The sequence below is a fragment of the Camellia sinensis genome, chromosome 1 (genome assembly GCF_055761805.1).
Source record: "Camellia sinensis isolate YWXY chromosome 1, ASM5576180v1, whole genome shotgun sequence".
Lineage (NCBI taxonomy): Eukaryota > Viridiplantae > Streptophyta > Magnoliopsida > Ericales > Theaceae > Camellia > Camellia sinensis.
Genome location: NC_138961.1, coordinates 101,519,166 through 101,542,845, shown reverse-complemented (window position 1 = coordinate 101,542,845; position 23,680 = coordinate 101,519,166). Strand labels below are relative to the sequence as shown.

General features: G+C 39.0%; 2 long non-coding RNA genes across 3 annotated transcripts; both read right to left on the bottom strand.

Moving 5' to 3' along the window:
• Window positions 1-5,474: 5,474 nt before the first annotated feature.
• LOC145789878 (uncharacterized) lies at window positions 5,475-8,748 on the bottom strand. 2 transcript variants are annotated; one of them, XR_014328332.1, is made up of 4 exons: window positions 7,799-8,748; window positions 6,937-7,013; window positions 6,744-6,780; window positions 5,475-5,733 (listed from the first exon to the last, which is right to left on the bottom strand). It is a non-coding gene; the product is annotated as an uncharacterized LOC145789878 (long non-coding RNA). The 2 variants fall into 2 exon arrangements; XR_014328330.1 differs by lacking the exon at window positions 7,799-8,748 and having other exon boundaries at window positions 6,937-7,115.
• A 3-nt stretch (window positions 8,749-8,751) lies between these two features.
• On the bottom strand, window positions 8,752-22,249 carry LOC114306609 (uncharacterized). The gene is made up of 3 exons (XR_014328328.1): window positions 21,917-22,249; window positions 21,688-21,813; window positions 8,752-9,252 (listed from the first exon to the last, which is right to left on the bottom strand). It is a non-coding gene; the product is annotated as an uncharacterized LOC114306609 (long non-coding RNA).
• Window positions 22,250-23,680: the final 1,431 nt, after the last annotated feature.

The following is a 23,680-nucleotide window of genomic DNA, read 5'->3' as shown; positions in this document are numbered from 1 at the left end:
TGAGGGTCAGAGAGGAGGATATTCCGAAGACAGCATTCCGTACGCGGTATGGCCATTATGAGTTTCTGGTGATGCCATTTGGGCTCACCAATGCATCGGCAGTCTTTATGGACTTGATGAACCGGATCTTCCGGGAATTCTTGGATCGGTTTGTAGTCGTTTTTGTGGACGACATTCTTATCTATTCGCCTTCTGAGGAGGAGCACGAGGCACACTTGAGGGTGGTGCTTGAGTTACTTAGAGCCCATAGGCTGTATGCCAAGTTTGGGAAGTGTGAGTTCTGGCTGAGGGAAGTCAAATTCTTAGGCCACGTAGTATCCGGGGAAGGAGTGTCTGTTGATACATCTAAGGTGGAGGCAGTGCAAGATTGGGCACAGCCTAAGAGTGTATTTGAGATCCGCAGTTTTCTGGGATTAGCTGGGTATTACCGCCGATTTGTGAAAGATTTCTCCAGATTAGCTTCGCCTTTGACTAGATTGACTCGGAAGGGAGTCAAATTTGTATGGAGTGAGACTTGTGAAAAGTCATTTCAGGAGTTGAAAGTTAGACTGACCACTGCTCCAGTATTGATTATTCTAGAGAGAGGGTTGGGATATACAGTCTATTGTGACGCCTCACGAGAGGGTCTGGGTTGTGTGTTAATGCAAGAGGGGAAAGTAGTTGCCTATGGCTCACGTCAGTTGAAAATTCACGAGCAGAATTACCCTACGCATGATCTAGAGTTAGCAGCTGTGATATTTGCCTTGAAGATTTGGAGGCATTATCTTTATGGGGAGAAATTTGAGGTATTCTCAGATCATAAGAGTCTGAAATATTTGTTTACACAGAAAGATTTGAACTTGAGGCAGAGGAGGTGGATGGAATTCATAGAGGATTATGACTTTGAGTTGCATTATCATCCGGGAAAGGCCAATGTGGTGGCCGATGCCCTTAGCAGGAAACCTGTTGGTGACATAGCTAGTATAGCCATCCGAGAATGGGAGATGTTGGGTGCACTTGGGGAGTTTGATTTAATTCTGGGTGAATCCGTTGAGGCTGCGGCCTTGTTTTCTGTTATTGCACAGCCTTCACTTGTGACTCGAGTGTTAGAGGCTCAGAGAGGTGACTTCGAGGTAGAATCTCTCCGTGAGAAGATTTCCAGTGGGAAGGTTGAGAAAGGTTTGACGGTGTATTCCGACCTGAGTGTGAGATACCGAGACCGTCTGTTTGTGCCGGAGTCTTGCCGAGAGGAAGTACTCCGAGAGTTCCACCATTCACGCCTTGCGGTGCATCCGGGAGGCACTAAGATGTATCGGGATTTGGGTCGCCAGTTCTGGTGGCGGGGTATGAAGAGAGATGTGGCAGCTTTCGTATCTAAGTGCCTTACTTGTCAGCAAGTGAAGGCTGAACATCAGAGGCCAGCGGGTTTGTTGCAACCCTTGCCTATTGCTGAGTGGAAGTGGGAACACGTCACTATGGACTTCGTTGTGGGTCTTCCGAGGACTCAGCGGGGTAGTGATGCTATTTGGGTGGTTGTAGATCGGTTGACTAAGTCGGCGCACTTCATTCCTATGCGCGTGAGAGATTCGGTCGATCATTTTGCCGACTTGTACATTCGGGACATAGTGAGGTTACACGGGATTCCAGTGACGATTGTTTCGGATAGAGATCCTCGTTTTACTGCCAGGTTGTGGCAGAGTTTACAGAGTGCCTTAGGCACTAAGTTGACCTTTAGCACGGCTTATCATCCTCAGACTGACGGACAGTCCGAGCGTACTATTCAAATACTTGAGGATATGCTTCGGGGTTGTGTTCTAGACTTTAGTGGGTCGTGGGAGAGGCACTTGCCGTTGGTAGAGTTTGCCTACAACAACAGTTTCCAGTCTAGTATTGGTATGGCACCATTTGAGGCCTTGTATGGCCGACCGTGTAGATCTCCTGTGTGTTGGGCCGAGGTGGGTGATGCACCTCTGTTGGGTCCAGAGTTGGTGAGAGAAACGACGGAGAAAGTTGAGCTTATCCGTAAGAGGCTTGTTACAGCACAGAGTCGTCAGAAATCGTATGCCGACCGTAGGAGGAGACCTTTGGTGTTTGCGGTGGGTGATCATGTCTTTCTGAAGATATCACCTAGACGGGGTTTGATGAGGTTTGGGAAGAGTGGGAAGTTGTCCCCTCGGTTCATTGGTCCATTTGAGATCCTTGAGAGGATTGGCGAGGCTGCTTATCGTTTAGCTTTGCCGCCGCAGTTGTCCGGAGTACATGACGTATTTCATGTGAGTATGCTTCGGAAGTATGAGCCGGATCCATCACATGTGTTGGATTGGACCGATTTAGTGGTTGATGAGGATATTTCGTATGAGGAGAGACCGGTGTGGGTCTTGGATAGGCGGGATCAAGTTTTGCGAGGCAAGACCATCCCTTTGGTAAAAGTTTTGTGGAAACATCATGGAGTGGAGGAAGCCACTTGGGAGCGTGAATTGGAAGTCCGCGAAAAATATCCGGACATGTTTATTGATTTGTAATCTTGTATTTAGATTTTGTAATATTGTTGAACTTAAGAGCTTTATAAATGTCTTAAGTTGTAAAACACTGGGTATGTTTTAGTCAATGGATATATTTTGGAATTAAATTCGATATGGGAATTGCTAACATTGGAAGGAATAATGCACAATAGTAATGTAGGTTGAGATATATGTTGTTTTTATATATATTGTAAGATGCCTCTTGATAAAGAGATGAAGTGACCAGTATTGGGTCAAGTTGTTTATTATTGTTTTATAATATCTTTGGGAATTGAGAAAAGAAAAAAAAAATCTGTTTTCAAAAAAAAAAAAAAAAAAAAATTTATGCTTAATTTCGAGGACGAAATTCTTTGAAGGGGGGGAGGTTATAGCGACCCCGGTCTTTTCCCATTTGATTATTGTATCCGGACTTAGGTTCCGTAGATTCTGTCATTGTATAATTGTTGTTGTTGTCCCTTATTTTCTCATTTGGAATTATAGGAGGTGTTGGGCAGGTTTGTTTCAGGTTGGTTGGGTTTAGAAACCAAGTGTTGCTGTCCAGGTTTTTGGTTCTTCGCTCGAGCGAGGAGTTGTTCGCTCGAGCGAGAGGTTGCATTTGATTTGGACCTATAGCTGTGCATTCTTGGCTCGAGCGAGATTTTCTTCGCTCGAGCGAGTTAGTTTGTTCTTCGCTCGAGCAATAGTTCCTTCGCTCGAGCGTGTGTCTGGTTTCAGACCTGAGGGTTTGAGTTCTTCGCTCGATCGAGCTTTCTTTCGCTCGAGCGAGATTTTGGGTTGTTGGCTCGAGCAAGGTTTCCTTGGCTCGAGCGTAGTTTCTCTGTGTCTGGTTCGCTCGAGCGAGCCTGTCCAGTTTATATACGCAACAGCGGGTTTTGATCAGTCTTTTTCATATTCTTTTGATTCCAAACCCTAAGTCCGACTTCTCTCTCTCCCTACTCACCTTCTCTCTTAGATTTGATCCACTTAGGGTGTGTTTCTACCCTAGATCCTTCATTAAAAAGATACAGGGAGTCGAGGGCTTTCATTTAATCTGAGCATTTGGTGGTTTGGAGCACTTTGGTATTTGGGCACTCATCTTTGTCTTCACCATTTGTGTTGTTTTCTTCGAGGTAGGGATTTCCTACTCCATTTTATAGGTTTTGTTCTAAGTTTTGGTAATTTGATATGTTGGGGATACATTGGTAAATTTCGGGAAAAACCCTAGTTGTATTATTGAATTAATTTGTATAAGTAATTCATGGAATTGGGAAAAGATGGTTAAATTCATGGAATTGGGGAATTCATTGATTAAATAGCGTAATTGGGTAATTGGAATCATTTGCCTATTGAATTGTTGACATAGTTATTTCCAGTTTAGAAATAACTGTTTTGGGCTATCGATGGAGGATAGTCGTGATTGTTGTAGACATTGCATGTGGATTAGGAATAACTGAAACTAATCATATTGGTTAAGTCATTAATTTTGACTGTTGCATCGATTCAGAAAATACGTGTATTGGTTGAGCATTGCATTTGCATACATTGTTTTTGTGTGGGAGGAGATAGGGGATGTACTCCACGGTTTAGGGGAAGATAGGGGATGGACCTCTAAACCGGATTTTTGTTTGGGAGGAGATAGGGGATGGACTCCATTAGCATCACTTTTATGTGTGCTTATTTATAGAAGTGTTTTATTGATACAGCACTAAAATGTGTATCAATCTGGAAGTATGAAGTGTTTTGATTTGAGCTTGAGTCTCATTTGTTTGTTGATAATGGAAGGATGTGAATATGATATATGTAATTCACTGTTGTAAGTTTGGCCAGGTTCTGAGCCATGTTGATAAAATTGGAAGGTAAAATGAGTTTTAGACAATAGTGTTATAAGACTGTAAAATGAAGTAATGGACTATCTTGGTTAACCATCTGTTGAATGCCATTGCTTTATTCATTGCTTATATGTGGTTTAGTATATTTCTACTGGGCTGTAGCACACCCTTTATGGGAACATCATTTTCAGGTTCAGGTGATAAGCTACATCCAAGGACTTAGCTTGGAAGGACTTGGATTTTGGAAGACTACTTTTAGTTATTTGTTTTTCATTGTTAATACATGTAAACACTCAAGCCTAGGGCTTTATTTTTATTTGAGTTAGAACTCATACTTTGTGTCCAAGTGTTGACTTGGAAAGATGTAAGCCGGTAGGGCATTTACTTTGATGTTGCATGTAATGCTTTTATTATTTGTAAGACTCTGATGGACATTATAAGGAATTATTAAAGTGTTCTCTTTAAACAATGTATGTCAACGATATATAATGGGTATATTTTTGAGGGCGTTACAATACAAGTATTGAAGTAAGTCTATTCTATTAGGGCAATTAGGTCAGAAGTCCATTCACAAAATTTTCGAATTGATAAGTCCAAATTTAAATCTTATTAAAAAAAAAAAGATATTAATAATCAATTAAAATTTAAGAAAAAAGATATTCACTACAACAAAAAACTGGTTTTTACGGCGCGCAATGCATGCCATAAAAACCCTTCTACGACGTGCAGTGCACGTCATATTATGACCAGTCATGGAAAGTTATTCGCTTTCAACGACATGCTTCGTATGCCATTAAAAACTACTTAACGACAGATTTTGTGCGTTGTCGTTACTTTTTCTACAACATGTTAGAATAAGCAGTTAAAAACTATTTAACGGCAAATTTTGTACGTCATTGTTACTTTTTTTACGACTACTTTTGCACGCCGTAATTAGTAAGACAAATAACAACGCTGATTGCACGCCGTAAAATATGTAATACAACAACTTATTATGCCTGCAGTGGAATATGCATTTTTTTTTTAAAAAAAATAAAATAAAATTCAGCAGGTTCTATTTGACTAATTTTGTACAATCTAACAAATATTACAACCGAGCATCACAAAACATTAATCAACCACCAAAATAATATTTGAAACATCAAAAATAAACTATACCCATAAATCATAAACATTCAACAATTGTCTATACATTTCAAACATTCGAAAACTATATCCTTAAGTTCTAAACTGTCCAAAAAGTTTAAACCATCCAAAACTATGCATATCTAAGTTTCTAAACATCTCCAAAACTATTAAGAGATTATTGAAAACTATAGGCAACAATTCCTATAACAGTTGCAGCTACAGCAAACCCACATGCTCCTATCACTGTGACAAAGGTGCCCATCTAAGCTTGCGACTCTTACCGCATTGCTTCAAACCTGCATTTATCAAAACAAAAGAGATTTATGAATTAGGCCCCGGCCTCAAGTCCACTTATGACCTGGCAAAAGAGATTTTAGAATGACAAAATAGATTTATGACAATTTTAAACAATAAAGTTGATTCAGGCACTAATTTTGACAATTTAGAGGGGGAGTTCACAATGAGCCAAGAGGAAAACACCAAAAAAATGAAAGAAATAAAATAAAAAGAAAATCACCGACCATGTGGAAACTTTACAGCAACGTTAAAAAGAAAAATATAATTTAAGAGAATATTTTAATAACCTTTTTTGTTTTTTGTGTAAATGCTTTACTCAATACCACAATAACAAATAAGCATGAGTAGAAACCACGTGAAGCTAATGTTAAAGTGATAATACTAAGCTAAATGAAATCATATGCTTTTGGATAGATGAAAGAAAACAAGAGAGATAACACATGAAGTAAGCTTCAAATTTACTCTAAAAGACACAAGAATCAATTGGGAAAATATCATAATTGAGCATTTTAGTGAGCGTATAATATGCCTGTAAAACTGCATACAAGCACTTTCTATGTGCACAAACAAACATACACCAAATCCAAGTACACCTAAAATTCATGTGGTCCTTGTCCATCAGTACTACACAGCAATAGCCCAATATGATGGTTTTAGCAAGTGGAACTTCTTCTTTCATGTTTGATATAGAAATTAAATAAATATAAGATAAAATCATTCTCCTTGCATCACACCTTTTCAATTACTTAAATTAAGTGAGTGCTTCATGCTAATTTAACATAACAAAGCATCACAAGAAAGTCTATGCTTTATTTTCTAGCATATTGTTTTCCAGTAAACTAAATAGTTTTTCAACAAAAACATATTCCTTAGTTTTATTTTCTTTTTGCCATACATTCCTACATCTCTCTTTGCTACCTAAAATTACTAACATTGCAGCACAACCTTACTATGATTAAAACAAGTGATTAAAATATGAGATTTCTCATGTATAGTTCTAAGAGCATACCAACGTCAACATAGATCCTCTTTGCCGTAGCCTTGATCTGTTTTGTAGATGGAAAAAATATAACAAGAAAAGGCAATAGTTGGTCAAGTTTTCGTACAAGAAGAATATGAAAGTGAAGCAAAGCTTCTAACTACCTAATTAAAAAGTGAAGCTAAGAGGCATGTCAACCAAAGTTGAGTTCAACCATCCATACCTTGAGTTCAAAAGTTTCTTTAGAAACTGTAGATGGAAAATTGTTAAGAGGCATGTCAACTACAATTGCTAACCCACCTGTATAAATGAAGTTAATTAAGTACTAAATTACATGTGCAGATAAAGTGGGTGTTTGGGAAATGGCTATTTTTTAGGCTTTTTGACTTTTTGGCTATTTTAGTAAGCTATTTTAGTTTTTGTGTTTGGGAATATAGCATGAATTTTATTTGGGTTGTGTATTAAAAAATGTGTTTGAAATGATGTTTGAGGCTGAAATGACAAATTTGTCCCTAACCTCATTTTTTTCAAAATAAGTTTGAAGGGGCGAAATTATCATTTACTCTTTGAAATGATTGAGTTGTCAATCCTTGTGCCTACACTGTCACGTTGACAGTGTAAGCTGCGCCCTATATATATATATATATATTTTTTTTTTTTAAATCAATGGGTTTTAGGGGCTAAAAGGCTTTTTTTTTTTATAATTAAGGCTAAAATAGCCTGTGGCCAAGCTTCCCAAACACTGCCAAAAGTTTGATTTATAAAGTCAACAGCCAGATATAATTAGACATAACAAAGAATGAATTCTTATTTTCTATATATATGATAACTCAATAGGGTTAGGTATTTATGTAAATGAGAGACAATCAAAATGAAGTGATCCTGTATAATAGACCAAAAGATAGTGATATCAGTCAGAATATGAAGAAAGAAGATCATATAAAATAATACATGGTAGCTGATGAAGCTTGTAACTAAATGAATCAATTTAACTATGCCATATTAAATTGCATAAAGTATTGTTTCAATATCACTTATATCTTAAAAGTACTAGTAACATAGAAAAACAATAGTTGGGTGACTACCTGAGTTGCCTTGGGTAAGTTTTCAGCAATATTCCAGCTTGAAACAATATCCACTTGAGATTCATCATGCACAATTCCATTTTCTGGTTCAGAAATACCTTCTAATGTTTCACTATTGATTCTAACTAGGATACCACTATAATTGTACTATTGTAGAAAAATTGGAACAAAAATTTATTAGAACAGGGAATCAAAACAGAATGTATTTTACTACTGCATCGTAATCTGGAACCAATTGATACACTCCATGGCTTTAATGCACTATATATTCTTTGTATAATATCTTACACAAAATTTGGAACTTTTGCCAAAAAAATAGAAAGAGTCTATGGTTGAGTTATTAGAATGCCTAACAAATGTAGTTTAAACATATAGTTTGATAAACCAATTTTAAACCTCAAAACTGCCTAAGTATTATAATTTTTCTAGCCTTTGAGTTTAAATTTCTCTAGCCTTCACTTATTCTGAGTCATCAAATAGACTTCAAAATTTCTCTTAACAGAGATCTGGATGGTAGTACAAGGGCAACCAGAAGTTTGATATACTTGTCATGGTGCTCACTACTCGCACATTAAAATTAATTCCATTATCTTGAGGTTAAATTCAAATTGGAAAGAGAAATTTTGACTAACATAGATACATAATAAATGAAGTAGAAAAAGTACAAATAAACAAAGTAGATAATAGAGGAGAAACCACAATGTGCTAACCTGATCCATAAAAAGCAACGAATGCTAGAACTACAGTTGTTCAAGGTCAATCCACTCAAATAGATCTCTATAACCATAAAACAAGGATTACAAAGGACGGGACAAAAGATGAAACCTATTGATAACAACTTTTTGGAATTTGGAAACAACGACCAACCTAGTTTGCAAATTGCAAAGTTTTGGCGTCAACGTATTGATAAAATGTAAAGAAGGGTGGTTTTAGATGATGGATTTTTTTTTTTTTTTTTGCTTCGTCTCCTTGTTTCTGATCAAAATTCTATGAGAAATGGTTCATTTGATTGAGAAGTACCAAGTGCTAACTGACTTGTTTTTAGTGGGATTGGGTCAGGTTATGGCTCAACGGTCTATTGCTAATGTTGTTGGTAAAATAAATGCAGAAAAATGAATAAAAAAAAATTGTAAAAGAATCGAAATCCACATAAATCACATCTATCACACATCAGTGTCACTCATTTCAACAGCTGCCCATTGAGAAAACAAGAAAAACAAACAAAAAAAAATTTTACAGAATGATAGTGAATTTTACCTTGCTATTTCTTTCTCACACAAAAACATGAGATAGGACATTTGGCATGTTAGGTGTCAGCACAACAACTTTCCTCTCCTTTCACAGATTTTGCCACCAAAATTGTTGGTTATCCATAAGATTTATTCTAAACAGTAAACAACTTATCCACAACAACAACATACCCAATAGCTTCAACAAGGCTGATAACCTGCCAACTGTATTAGATGAGAGTAGGTTAATATTACAGAACATACCTAAAAAGAGTCTTACAATATTAGACTAAAATATGCTTGAGCTTAATAACATAAAACTAAATTATAAAGATAATTTTTTTTAGGGGCTTAATTTAATAAGAACCTATTCCGAGGATATGTGTATTTGAATTTTGAATAAACATTCACTAGCTCATTGAATTGAGCTTTAAAGAATTATGACAATTAGAACAACCTTCCTAAATGTAACGCCCTCAAAATAATAACATTAAACCCATCAGATAAGACATGCATTTACATATAAACTAACCGCATTCCTTTCATTCATTAGAATTCCAAGACATAAGTATTACATGTTAACCTCATAACAAAATGCCCTACGGGCTTACAGCTTTCCAAGTTAACACTTGGTTACAACAAAGAGTTCTAACTCGTTTACACATTAAGCCCTTGGCTTGAAATTACATGTAATACATCAAAAGTAAAACGACAAAACTATGCCCGCCACTAGCCTCCCAGCTATGTCCTTGGAGGTGGCATGCTTCCTGTACCTGAAAATGATATTCCCATATAGGGTGAGCCACAGCCCAGTAGAAATACACTAAACCAACCATGGACAATGACTAAAACATTAGCAATTGATAGTTGGTCAACACTGATACAATCACATAAATTACATATTTATGTCAATGACTTACAAGTCCCAATTACTTTTCATTTTCCCTTTTTCAACAGATAAGCATGCTAGCTCTATCACCATTTCCACAGATATGTATAAAAACTATATCTCACATTCAGATAAGCATAAAAGCTATATCCACATTCTCAACAGATATGTATATCAACAATATCCACAGATAAGCATACAAGCTGTATCCACACTCTACAACAGATATGTATATCAACAATATCCACAGATAAGCATACAAGCTGTATCCACACTTCACTTCACAAAGATAAGCATATGAGCTCTATCTTCACTTCTCTAGACAAGCATATGAGCTCTGTCTACGGAGTACATCCCCTATCTCCTCCAAATACCTATCCGGTTTAGAGGTCCATCCCCTATCTTCCCCTAAACCGCGGAGTACATCCCCTATCTCCTCCTCTACACATAACGTATATAAACACATTGGTTCTATATACAATCACACAATACACACAATTAATGTATTCTATCAACCGTCAAGTTCCATGACACATTCCATTGATTAGTTTCCGTTTACCTAATCATCATGCATTGTCTACAACAATCTCGACTATCCTCCACCGATAGCCCAAAGCAGTTATTTCTAAAACAGAAAATAAATGCACAAATGGATATTCAATCAACATTTCATTTCCTCATTTCTCACCAATTAATTATCCCAATTAATTAAACAATGTAATTAGGCCATTTTTCATAATTACCATTTCAACCCTTAGGTCCCATTTTCATCAATGATTCAACAATCATTCTATTTTTCTATGCCAAACATGCATCTAGGTTTATTATGAATAAAACCCCAACTTTTGTAAAATTACACAAAAGCCCCAAACTTTCACAAAATTACCAAACCAAGCCCAACATCTCAAAATACCAAAATTTAAAGACAAAACCCATAGAGAGGAGTAGGATATCCCTACCTCGAAGTTTAAGCCACAAAGGAGATGAAGACTCCAAGATCAACTTGCTCCAAATCCAAACTTTTTCAGATTAAATCGAAGCTCTCAACGCCCTCTATCTTTTTAACAAAGGCCCTAGGCTAGATTCACACCCTAGGGAGATCAAATCTTAGAGAGAGTGCAAGTTTAGAGAGAGAGGGTGTCGGATTTAGGGTTTAATCAAAGAAAAGGACTGAAAAAGTGATGTTTTAGACGCTGCTGTCCGCTGATATAAAACACGCTCGCTCGAGCGAAGGATTGGTCGCTCGAGCGACCAGACACAGAAAACTCTCGCTCGAGCCAAGAAGTTCTCGATCGAGCGAAGAAAAACCCAGACCGCTCGAGCCACGAAAAGCTTGCTCGAGCCAGAAACTACAACTCTCAGGTCCAGAACCGGGGCAACACTACTCTCGCTCGAGCGACAGACTCCTCGCTCGAGCGAAGGACCAAAAATCTGGGCAGCAACACTAGGCTCCCAAACACAACCAACCTGTAACAAACCTGCCCAACACATCCCATACTCAATATACAAAGTAAAAAGGATGCAAACAAGGTAATAAACAACATCCAACATCCACGGACACATGTCCGGATCACTGTACAACAAGGGTAAACCCGGGATCGCTATAACCTCCCCCTCTTAAAGAATTTCGCCCCCGAAATTAAGCACAAGTTTTCAAAAACAGGTTTTCCTCCATTTTAAACAATGTTACAATTTAACATTCAACAATTCGACCCATTACCGGTCATCCCATCCCTTTAACAAGAGACATATCACAATATGTAAACAACATATGTATTATCAACATGCATCAACATTATGCACTAACTTTCCAATGTCAACAATATACTTAACACCTATAATGTTACATTCAACTTCCATATGAGGCAAGTTCCAAAACATACTTCCAATAGCTAAAACATTTTTAATGTTTCACAACTTAAGACATATATAAAAGCTCTTAAGTTCAACAAAATGTAAAATTTAAATACAAAATTACATATCAATAAACAAGTCCGGATATTTCTCTCGGACTTCCAACTCACGTTCCCAAGTGGCTTCCTCCACTCCGTGATGTTTCCACAAGACTTTCACCAAAGGAATGGTCTTGCCACGCAGGACCTGATCCCGCCTATCCAAGACCCGAACCGGTCTCTCCTCATACGAGGCATCCTCATCTACCTCTAAATCAGCCCAATCCAACACATGTGATGGATCTGGCTCATACTTCCGAAGCATACTCACATGAAACACGTCATGTACCCCGGACAACTGCGGCGGTAAGGCCAACCGATAAGCAACCTCACCAATCCTCTCAAGGATCTCAAAAGGACCTATAAACCGAGGGGATAACTTCCCACTCTTTCCAAACCTCATCAAGCCTCGCCTAGGTGATATCTTCAGAAAGACATGATCACCTACCTCAAACGCCAAAGGCCTCCTCCTACGGTCGGCATAACTCTTTTGTCGACTCTGGGCTGTAACAAGCCTCCTACGGATAAGCTCAACTTTCTCCGTCGTCTCCCTAACCAACTCCGGACCCAACAAAGGTGCATCACCCACCTCGGCCCAACAAACTGGAGACCTACACGGTCGGCCATACAAGGCCTCAAACGGTGCCATACCGATGCTAGACTGAAAACTGTTGTTGTAGGCAAACTCTACCAATGGCAAGTGCCTCTCCCACGTCCCACTGAAGTCCAGGACACAACCCCGAAGCATATCCTCGAGGATTTGAATAGTACGTTCGGACTGCCCGTCAGTCTGAGGATGATAAGCCGTACTAAAGGTCAACTTAGTGCCCAGTGCACTCTGCAAACTCTGCCACAACCTAGCAGTAAAACGAGGATCTCTATCTGAGACAATCGTCACTGGGACCCCGTGCAATCTCACTACGTCCCGAATATATAAGTCGGCAAGATGATCTACCGAATCTCTCACGCGCATAGGAATAAAGTGCGCCGACTTAGTCAACCGGTCTACAACCACCCAAATAGCATCACTACCCCGTTGAGTCCTCGGAAGACCTACAACGAAGTCCATAGTGACATGCTCCCACTTCCACTCGGCAATAGGCAAGGGTTACAACAAACCCGCTGGCCTCTGATGCTCGGCCTTCACTTGCTGGCAAGTAAGGCATTTCGATACGAAAACAGCCACATCTCTCTTCATACCCCGCCACCAAAACTGGCGACCCAAATCCTGATACATCTTAGTACCTCCCGGATGCACCGCAAGGCGCGAATGGTGAAACTCTCGGAGTACTTCCTCTCGGCAAGACTCCGGTACAAACAAACGGTTTCGGTATCTCACACTCAGGTCGGGATACACCGTCAAACCCTTCTCAACTTTCCCACTGGAGATCTTCTCTCGGAGGGATTCTACCTCAAGGTCACCTCTCTGTGCCTCTAACACTCTAATCACAAGTGTAGGCTGCGCAACAACAGAAAACAAGGCCGCAGCCTCAACAGATTCGCCCAGTAGCAAATCAAACTCGCCAAGTGCTCCCAACATCTCCCATTCCCGGATGGCTATACAAGCTACATCACTAATGGTTTTCCTACTAAGGGCATCGGCCACAACATTGGCCTTTCCCGGATGATAATGCAACTCAAAATCATAATCCTTGATGAACTCCATCCATCTCCTCTGCCTCAAATTCAAGTCTCTCTGTGTAAACAGATACTTCAAACTCTTATGATCCGAGAATACCTCGAACCTCTCACCATAAAGGTAGTGCCTCCAGATTTTCAAGGCAAAGATCACAGCTGCTAACTCTAGGTCGTGTGTGGGGTAATTCTTCTCGTGTATTTTCAACTGACGTGAGCCATAAGCTACCACTTTCCCCTCTTGCATCAACACACAACCCAAACCCTCTCGTGAGGCATCACAATAAACCGCATAACCCAACCCTCTCTCCGGAATAATCAACACCGGAGCGGTGGTCAATCTAACTTTCAGTTCTTGAAACGACTTTTCACAAGTCTCACTCCACACAAACTTGACTCCTTTCCGAGTCAGTCTAGTCAACGGTGACGCTAACCTGGAGAAATCTTTCACAAACCGACGGTAATACCCAGCTAATCCCAGAAAACTGCGGATCTCAAATACACTCTTAGGCTGTGCCCAATCTTGCACTGCCTCAACCTTGGATGTATCAACAGACACCCCTTCCCCGGATACCACATGGCCTAAGAATTTGACTTCCCCCAGCCAGAACTCACACTTCCCAAACTTGGCATACAGTCTATGGGCTCTAAGTAACTCAAGCACCACTCTCAAGTGTGCCTCGTGCTCCTCCTCAGAAGGCGAATAGATAAGAATGTCGTCCACGAAGACGACCACAAATCGGTCTAAGAACTCCCGGAAAATCCGGTTCATCAAGTCCATAAAGACTGCCGGTGCATTGGTAAGCCCGAATGGCATCACCAGAAACTCGTAATGGCCATACCGCGTACGGAATGCCGTCTTAGGAATATCTTCCTCCCTGACCCTCAACTGATGGTAACCCGATCTCAAGTCTATCTTAGAGAAACAACGGGAACCCTTCAACTGGTCAAACAAATCATCTATACGGGGCATAGGATACTTATTCTTAACCGTAGCCCGATTCAACTTCCGGTAGTCTATACACAATCTCAAGGCACCATCTTTCTTTTTAACAAAGAGGGCCGGTGCTCCCCACGGTGAAACACTAGGGCGAACAAAGCCCTTATCGAGCAATTCCTGAAGCTGAACTTTCAACTCAACCAACTCTGCTGGAGCAAAACGGTAAGGTGCCATAGAAATCGGCGCCGTACCAGGCACTAAATCAATAGAGAACTCTATCTCTCGGTGAGGTGGCAAACTAACAAGATCTTCGGGAAAAACATCCGAATACTCACAAACCACCCTCGGTAACACAACCTGGGTCTCACCACTCTCACCACTCTCAAAGCTAGCAAGTAGACTACTAAGCTCACTTCGCCCTCGCGAATCATACCCCGGTGGCAAAACACTACCAACCCGGTCTCCCAAGAAATGGAACCACTCCCCGCTCAAGGTACACAATGTAACCCTCTAGCGGTAGCAATCAATAACAGCCCGGTATGACGATAACCAGTCCATACCCAAAATAACATCAAAACCCTTCATGGGCATGACAACAAACGGAAAAGGAAGCCTATAATCGGCGACCTCTATATCACATCCTCTAACACCCTGTTTCAGGATCAACTCACCACCCAAAGGCGATACCACACAAATAGGAGATGCTAACTGTGCTAACTCCAATTCCAAAACAGATGCAAATGCAGCAGATACAAAAGAATGAGATGCACCCGTGTCTATCAACACACTAGCAACTGAGTTGCAAAACAGAAAAGTACCTCTCACTACTGATGGAGCTGGTACTAAATCCTGCGCGGTAACAGCATACACGCGCCCCGTAGGCCCCTGGTCTACCTGCTCACCTCTCGGAGCAAAAGACTGTTGCACAGACTGGGATGACGAAGCTCCCGGATTGGCCCTCGAGGCCTGCACAGACTGAGCTGGCTGAAAACCCTGCGTCTGCCTAGAACCAGACGCTCCCGAAGTGGCACTCAACTGTGGGCAAAACCTCTTCATGTGCCCAGATTGTCCACACTGATAACAAGTCAAGAGCTGCCCCCTGCCCAAACTCTGACTCTGCGGTCTAGCTGAAGAAGAAGCAGCTTTCTGACCCCCACCCTTCTGCGGGCAAACTGAAACCTTGTGACCCATCTGGCCACACTTGTAACAAGTGAATTCCCCCTGACTGCCTCTCCCCGAGCCTACACTCGGCACTGGAAAGGTCGATCTAGAGACTGCACCCTGAGACTGCTGAGGGTTATTACCCTTCTGTCTCCTGCCATCACTCTGACTATCTTGGCTCCTCTTGGAGCCTCCCTGACCCTCATCCTCCTCCTGCATCATAAGCTCCATATGAGCTGCAGCGTCCACTAGGTGTCTATACTCTCGAATATAAGACCCACCAATTCTCAACTTGAGGCCCCGCCTCAACTTCCGCTCAAACTCATAGCAACGGCGTTCCTCAGACGCCACCAGTTCAGGTGCAAACCTAGACAGACTGGTAAAAGTAGCCTCAAACTCGGCCACTGACAAGCCCTGCTGATTAAGCCGGCTAAACTGATCCCTCAGCTTCTCCCTAGCTGCTGCTGATAAAAACCTCTCCTGAAAAGCATTCACAAACGCCTCCCAAGTACCACCAACACGAGCTTTCTCGTACTTCCACCATTGACCCGCATCTCCCTTCAGTTGAAAGGATGCCAAGGTCACTTTCAGTGCTCCGTCCTCGATGCCAAGCATCTCAAACGTCTTCATTGTCTGTTCGGGCCATTCATCTGCCTTAAGCGGTTCTTTAGGATCCCCGATAAACTCGTCCGGATTACACCGGAAGAACTCCCTCTTCAAGAAGGAAGGCCCTGTCTCAGCTGCCTGATTCCCAGCTCTAAGAATACCTAAAGCTCCTGCTATCTCTCTGGCCAAGGCACCCATAGCCTGCTGACCCACTGGCTCGGCCACATTGGCCTGCCCAACTCCCTCCTGCATTGCCGGAATCTCACCCTGTAACGGTACTTCCTGCCTCGCAGGTCTACCACGCCTAGCACCTCTTCCTCGTCCTGACATCCTAATAAAGGTAACACAGAACGTTAGCACATTCATAGGTGTGCCGAAACTAAACACTCACGTCCTAATGCATGGACAAGTGTAATTCACTCCACATAAGCACATAAACACATAAGCACTTACGAATTTCATTTCCGGATAATGATAGTCCCAAGGCGTTACTAGAGTTCCGGTTAGAAATAGCATTGATCAAGTGCCTTTCCAACAAGACTCCCAGAAACTCAAGGATCCAATCAACATCCTAGAAATTAAATCCCATACCCACATAGTCACATAAGCATGTTATCACTTAAGCACATAGCATATGGTACTACATCTACATCTCTATCAAGCGAGACAAACCCATTGTGATCCTAATCACTTCCCACGTACCCAAAGTATTCGAACCCGGTACGCTCTGATACCAAGTTGTAACGCCCTCAAAATAATAACATTAAACCCATCAGATAAGACATGCATTTACATATAAACTAACCGCATTCCTTTCATTCATTAGAATTCCAAGACATAAGTATTACATGTTAACCTCATAACAAAATGCCCTACGGGCTTACAGCTTTCCAAGTTAACACTTGGTTACAACAAAGAGTTCTAACTCGTTTACACATTAAGCCCTTGGCTTGAAATTACATGTAATACATCAAAAGTAAAACGACAAAACTATGCCCGCCACTAGCCTCCCAGCTATGTCCTTGGAGGTGGCATGCTTCCTGTACCTGAAAATGATATTCCCATATAGGGTGAGCCACAGCCCAGTAGAAATACACTAAACCAACCATGGACAATGACTAAAACATTAGCAATTGATAGTTGGTCAACACTGATACAATCACATAAATTACATATTTATGTCAATGACTTACAAGTCCCAATTACTTTTCATTTTCCCTTTTTCAACAGATAAGCATGCTAGCTCTATCACCATTTCCACAGATATGTATAAAAACTATATCTCACATTCAGATAAGCATAAAAGCTATATCCACATTCTCAACAGATATGTATATCAACAATATCCACAGATAAGCATACAAGCTGTATCCACACTCTACAACAGATATGTATATCAACAATATCCACAGATAAGCATACAAGCTGTATCCACACTTCACTTCACAAAGATAAGCATATGAGCTCTATCTTCACTTCTCTAGACAAGCATATGAGCTCTGTCTACGGAGTACATCCCCTATCTCCTCCAAATACCTATCCGGTTTAGAGGTCCATCCCCTATCTTCCCCTAAACCGCGGAGTACATCCCCTATCTCCTCCTCTACACATAACGTATATAAACACATTGGTTCTATATACAATCACACAATACACACAATTAATGTATTCTATCAACCGTCAAGTTCCATGACACATTCCATTGATTAGTTTCCGTTTACCTAATCATCATGCATTGTCTACAACAATCTCGACTATCCTCCACCGATAGCCCAAAGCAGTTATTTCTAAAACAGAAAATAAATGCACAAATGGATATTCAATCAACATTTCATTTCCTCATTTCTCACCAATTAATTATCCCAATTAATTAAACAATGTAATTAGGCCATTTTTCATAATTACCATTTCAACCCTTAGGTCCCATTTTCATCAATGATTCAACAATCATTCTATTTTTCTATGCCAAACATGCATCTAGGTTTATTATGAATAAAACCCCAACTTTTGTAAAATTACACAAAAGCCCCAAACTTTCACAAAATTACCAAACCAAGCCCAACATCTCAAAATACCAAAATTTAAAGACAAAACCCATAGAGAGGAGTAGGATATCCCTACCTCGAAGTTTAAGCCACAAAGGAGATGAAGACTCCAAGATCAACTTGCTCCAAATCCAAACTTTTTCAGATTAAATCGAAGCTCTCAACGCCCTCTATCTTTTTAACAAAGGCCCTAGGCTAGATTCACACCCTAGGGAGATCAAATCTTAGAGAGAGTGCAAGTTTAGAGAGAGAGGGTGTCGGATTTAGGGTTTAATCAAAGAAAAGGACTGAAAAAGTGATGTTTTAGACGCTGCTGTCCGCTGATATAAAACACGCTCGCTCGAGCGAAGGATTGGTCGCTCGAGCGACCAGACACAGAAAACTCTCGCTCGAGCCAAGAAGTTCTCGATCGAGCGAAGAAAAACCCAGACCGCTCGAGCCACGAAAAGCTTGCTCGAGCCAGAAACTACAACTCTCAGGTCCAGAACCGGGGCAACACTACTCTCGCTCGAGCGACAGACTCCTCGCTCGAGCGAAGGACCAAAAATCTGGGCAGCAACACTAGGCTCCCAAACACAACCAACCTGTAACAAACCTGCCCAACACATCCCATACTCAATATACAAAGTAAAAAGGATGCAAACAAGGTAATAAACAACATCCAACATCCACGGACACATGTCCGGATCACTGTACAACAAGGGTAAACCCGGGATCGCTATACTAAATTAACAGTTTCATGAAGAATAGGATCAAGAAGGTGCAATTGTTTGTTTGTTGGGTTCAGTCAAGGACTGATTTTGCATACAAAGCACAGTAACTATCTCCATTTTTTATCATGCTCAGAGCTTGATTCCATCCCTTAATAAGCAGCAATAGAAATATTAGAAAGTTGCACTGTTCCATCATCTAGCATGAAACAATGAAACACAGACTTTATGTCCCTTTTTTTCTTTCTTTTTTGGCTTTTAATATATAAGAAATTGTCACTAGATACTGATGACATGACAATGATTAAAACTTTCTAATTAAGCCTGCATAGCTATATAAAAATTAAAAAAATAATAAAATTGAAAATAAACAACTTGAGAGGACAACATTTGAAACCATAACTTGGTCACTTACACTGTCTAAAGTCAAACTATGTTGGCTCACAAAAGCAAAAGCAATTGAATACAATATAAAATGAAAAGGAATCCAATCGTGATGGAGATGACAGTGTGACAAACTCAAAACAAGTGGTTCAAAATGAAAATAAAGGAACCAACACCCAACACAATAAAGGAACCAACACCCAAAATTCACAGCAATCTGTGGCTCTGATTATATCAGGAAAAAAAAAATGCATTTATACCTAAATATATAACCCTCAAGAGTGACACTTGGGGTGCCAATTTCCCTATTAAAAGCAACCTATGGACCAATCATTGAGTGAAATTTAGATTAAGAACAATCACATAAAAATAAATAAATAGCTAGCAAGGATATGCAGCAAGCAATAAGCAGGGAAGTGCTGAAGTGAAGTACCAATAAAATGGGATGTGTCTATAGGGTAAATATTGAGGAACAAATAAAATATGAATTTCACAAAATACTATGTTATGTCAAGGGTGTATTTTGATGAGATTTTTGAGGAATTTATGACATAGAAAGTATAATAGAAATCTACACCATTCATGAATCAAAATATCAAATAGATTAAGAAAGAAAACACAGAGGTGCATATTACAACAAGATCAAACCCCAAGCCAAACACCACAAATAAAAACAACCAAAGGCTATCAGCAGCCACACCCAGATTCAAAGCATCACAGCCATCTGCAATATTTGTGTCTACTCTTTGCTACTAAAAACAGTTTAGTTATTCAAATAAATAAATAAATAAATAAATAAATAAATAATAATAATAATAATAATAATAATAATAATAAATTATAATGACTAGTATTGTTTACTCCATCTAATAGAATTATAATTTTGCCCATGTACTAATTAAAAGTAAAAACTAATTAATGCCTAAGATACATAGGTAGATGCATTGGTGAAATAACCAAACCATCTATGAGAATACAAAATATTGTCAAAAAGTATTAACACCATCACCTGAGGATTTCCATTCATACAATACTTATGCATTATCTATATTGTCCACTCCTCTTTTGGTGCACAACCTATGTGGAACACCAGTGTCCTTTTCGTGCCAATCAAATTAGATCCTAACTTCACATTTCGTTCTTTCCCAATGGCTTTCCAATAGCCAAATTCAGTTTCTCTCTTACTTTCTGAGCCATTTGGGTACTTCCTTCCACGAGAAGAAAAGAAGAACCACTCATTCTCTGAAGGAATGACTGATTCAGCTAGCAATATATAAAAATCACTAACCATCCTCTGTACTCTATAAATAGGACTTTATATTCTTCAAACACAAAATAATGTATTTAAGCATGTGAACCACAAAATAAATACAAACAATGGCACTTAATACCCATGAAACAGTGAAAGTAAGGCATAATATCCAGAAGCCAATGCATAATTACTTCTATAAACATATCATTTTGTCCTATTGAAACCATACCACATGGGACACCTATAGATATAATGAAAATTCTGAGTCGATGTCATCATAAATAATTCTCATTAATATAAGTTGTAAAAGTGCATATTATTATAAGTCTCATTAATAGTAGTTCTCAAGTGTACTGCTTCACATTACTCACTGAAACCAAACCAAAGTAGGGGATGCCCTTCAAACTAACACAAGAAAAAAATGAAAGTATAGACAAGATACATAGGTGAAATAACCAAACCATTCACCAAAATCCCAACACAAATTCCCATTTGATTTTTTTTGAAAGAGATTCCCTATTTGATAAAAGCCACTAACATAACAAAATAAAAAATCACCAACACCAAAACTCATCAAAAATTCAAATACAATCTTACATAGTTTTTGCCAAACTGTGACGGTGATGTGGGTTCAATTGGAAGAGATTCTATAAATGAAACCATGAATTCTTCATCTGATTGGCCAAAGGTTTTGGAGGATTGGGTTTTTTTTGGAACAAGTTTGTTTCTGCCTAGAAAAATTATTTATAAAAAGAAAATTTGATAGTTCTATCAACAAAATTGGTGAATATGGATGTTTTTTATGTTGAAATAATTTCCAATGAGACCATCAAACCATCATCACCAACACCTTCCCACCTAAAAGACTTCAACCTCAAATCAACTTTTTTTTTTACTCAAATTATGAATCAAATTAGATGGAAAAAAAATTGGTAAATGGTTGCAAATGCTCTAATATGTAGTTTCCATTTCAAAAGGCAAAAAAAACCCCAAAACCAAATTCAGGGATAGCTAGCTCCACACAGATTAATTACAAAACAATAAAAGTGAGATGAAATGAAAGAATCAAAATTAAAGAAGAAATACCCGAATGCGAGCAGTGGCATCTTAACCAGACCGAAGAAGTACATCGATGTCATGCCTCATCTGCTTCATCACCGCCTCTCTCTTGTTCCTCAGCAACTTTATCCTGGCCTCTTCGTCATTGTCTTGCTATTTTTACAATCATCAAATTCAATATACATATACACACCCATTGTTTGTCAAATTTTAGGGTTTTATAAAAAATCGAAGCAAGAAATGAGAGAAGACAAACCATCTGGAGAAGTTGAAGCCGCTGCGTAAGAGAGATTCCCAATTTCATTGCTTTCTTGCAGTGTCTGGTGGCTACACTCAATGCAGTCATGTTTTCTTCTTCTTCAACGATTTGCTGAGAGAGAAAGGGAGAGGGGGGTAACGATCTGCTAAGAAGAACAAAAAAAAACAAAGCTCCAACTTTTTCTAAGAATGGTGAAGATCTTCCAAGTTCCAATCTAGAAAAAAGGGAGAAAACATAGGGTTTTGGTTCGGGACCTTGAAATCGCCATGAGAGACAGAGAGAGAGACTGAGAGAGAGGGAGACAAACAGATTGAGATAGCATCTGTAAAGTGAGAGAGCTATGCCCAATTCATAGAGTATTTCATTTTACCATTTTGGTGCCAGAGTATTTCATTTTGGCACCTATTTTTATTTTGGTCATGTTAGTCACGACAAAAATTGCATGCCGTGAAAAGTAAAATATTTTTAACGGCTAGCATATGTGCGTTGTGAAAAATGTATTTTTTAATGGCGGACTTTTTGTATGTCGTAAAAAGTATAATATTTTTAACGGCTGACTTTTTGTGCGCTGTGAATGTTTAATATTTTTAACGGCTAGTGTACGTGTGTCGTATATAGTTGATGTATTAACAACATGCCATATACGCATCGTAGAACATTTTATTATTTACGGCTAACATTGCAAGCCGTAAAAAAATCATCATTATTAGCATTCACGGCCTACGCAATAGACACGCCATGGTTGGGAAATAATTTACGACATGCAAAAAAAGGAAGTCGTAAAAGTGAAAAACTACGGCTTGCATTTACTGTATGTCGTTAATGTAGAGTCATAAAAACTCAATTTTGTTGTAGTGATTAATAATTCAATTAAAATTTACGAGATATTATATTTTTATTTATTTATTTTGCTCAATCCCGTATTTCACACAAGTCAACTATTCGTTTTAAAAGATGAGAAGAAATTTGTTAACCCTTTTTCATATGCAGATTGTGTGAACATAAATATTGGGATAAGGTCAATTCCAAAGCAGCTTTCCCTTTATCAATTTATTTGTGAGTGGTGCTACATTGTCCTAATTTTGTCTCTTCAATTCCACTTCTAATGAAGTGGTCCACTCCCATGTTAAATGTTCTCACACTCCTCTCTCTCTCATCTTTAACCTTCTTAATTCCACATCATTAGAGATGAAATTGGAAGAGCAAAATCAGAGATATGAATCATTATTCTTTATTTGTACAAAAATTAAATGAATTGATTACTTAGTAACTAATAAAGAGATAAGGGGATAAACCTTTCATTTATTATTGAGATACCAACATTATCTCTGTGGATGGCTTATTCGAAAAGAATACATGAATTTCCACTAGCCCATGATGACAAGTGTTCTTCCTACACTTGACCTTCATGAATCTTCTATTGTGATGTTGGTCATGTTATTATGGCACATTTCCCTGCACAAATATTGAGTTTTTGAATCTTCTTCCATTGTATACATGGAATTGTAGGTGATAAGAAATTTGACATCACCCTCTTTGCTATCTACAATTTGATGAAAATTACCAAGAAATTTAAGAAAGTGTTTCCTTTTCTAAAAAAAAACAAAAAATTAAGAATAAAATTGTGTACATTTTTTCTTTTTATGAATAAAACTGGAAGCTTTGTAAATGAAGAGAAATGATATTTTGGGCATTTTACCTTTTTTTTTTTTTTTTTTTTTTTTTTTGTATCTCACGTCTTGCACTAGAAAATTGATCAAC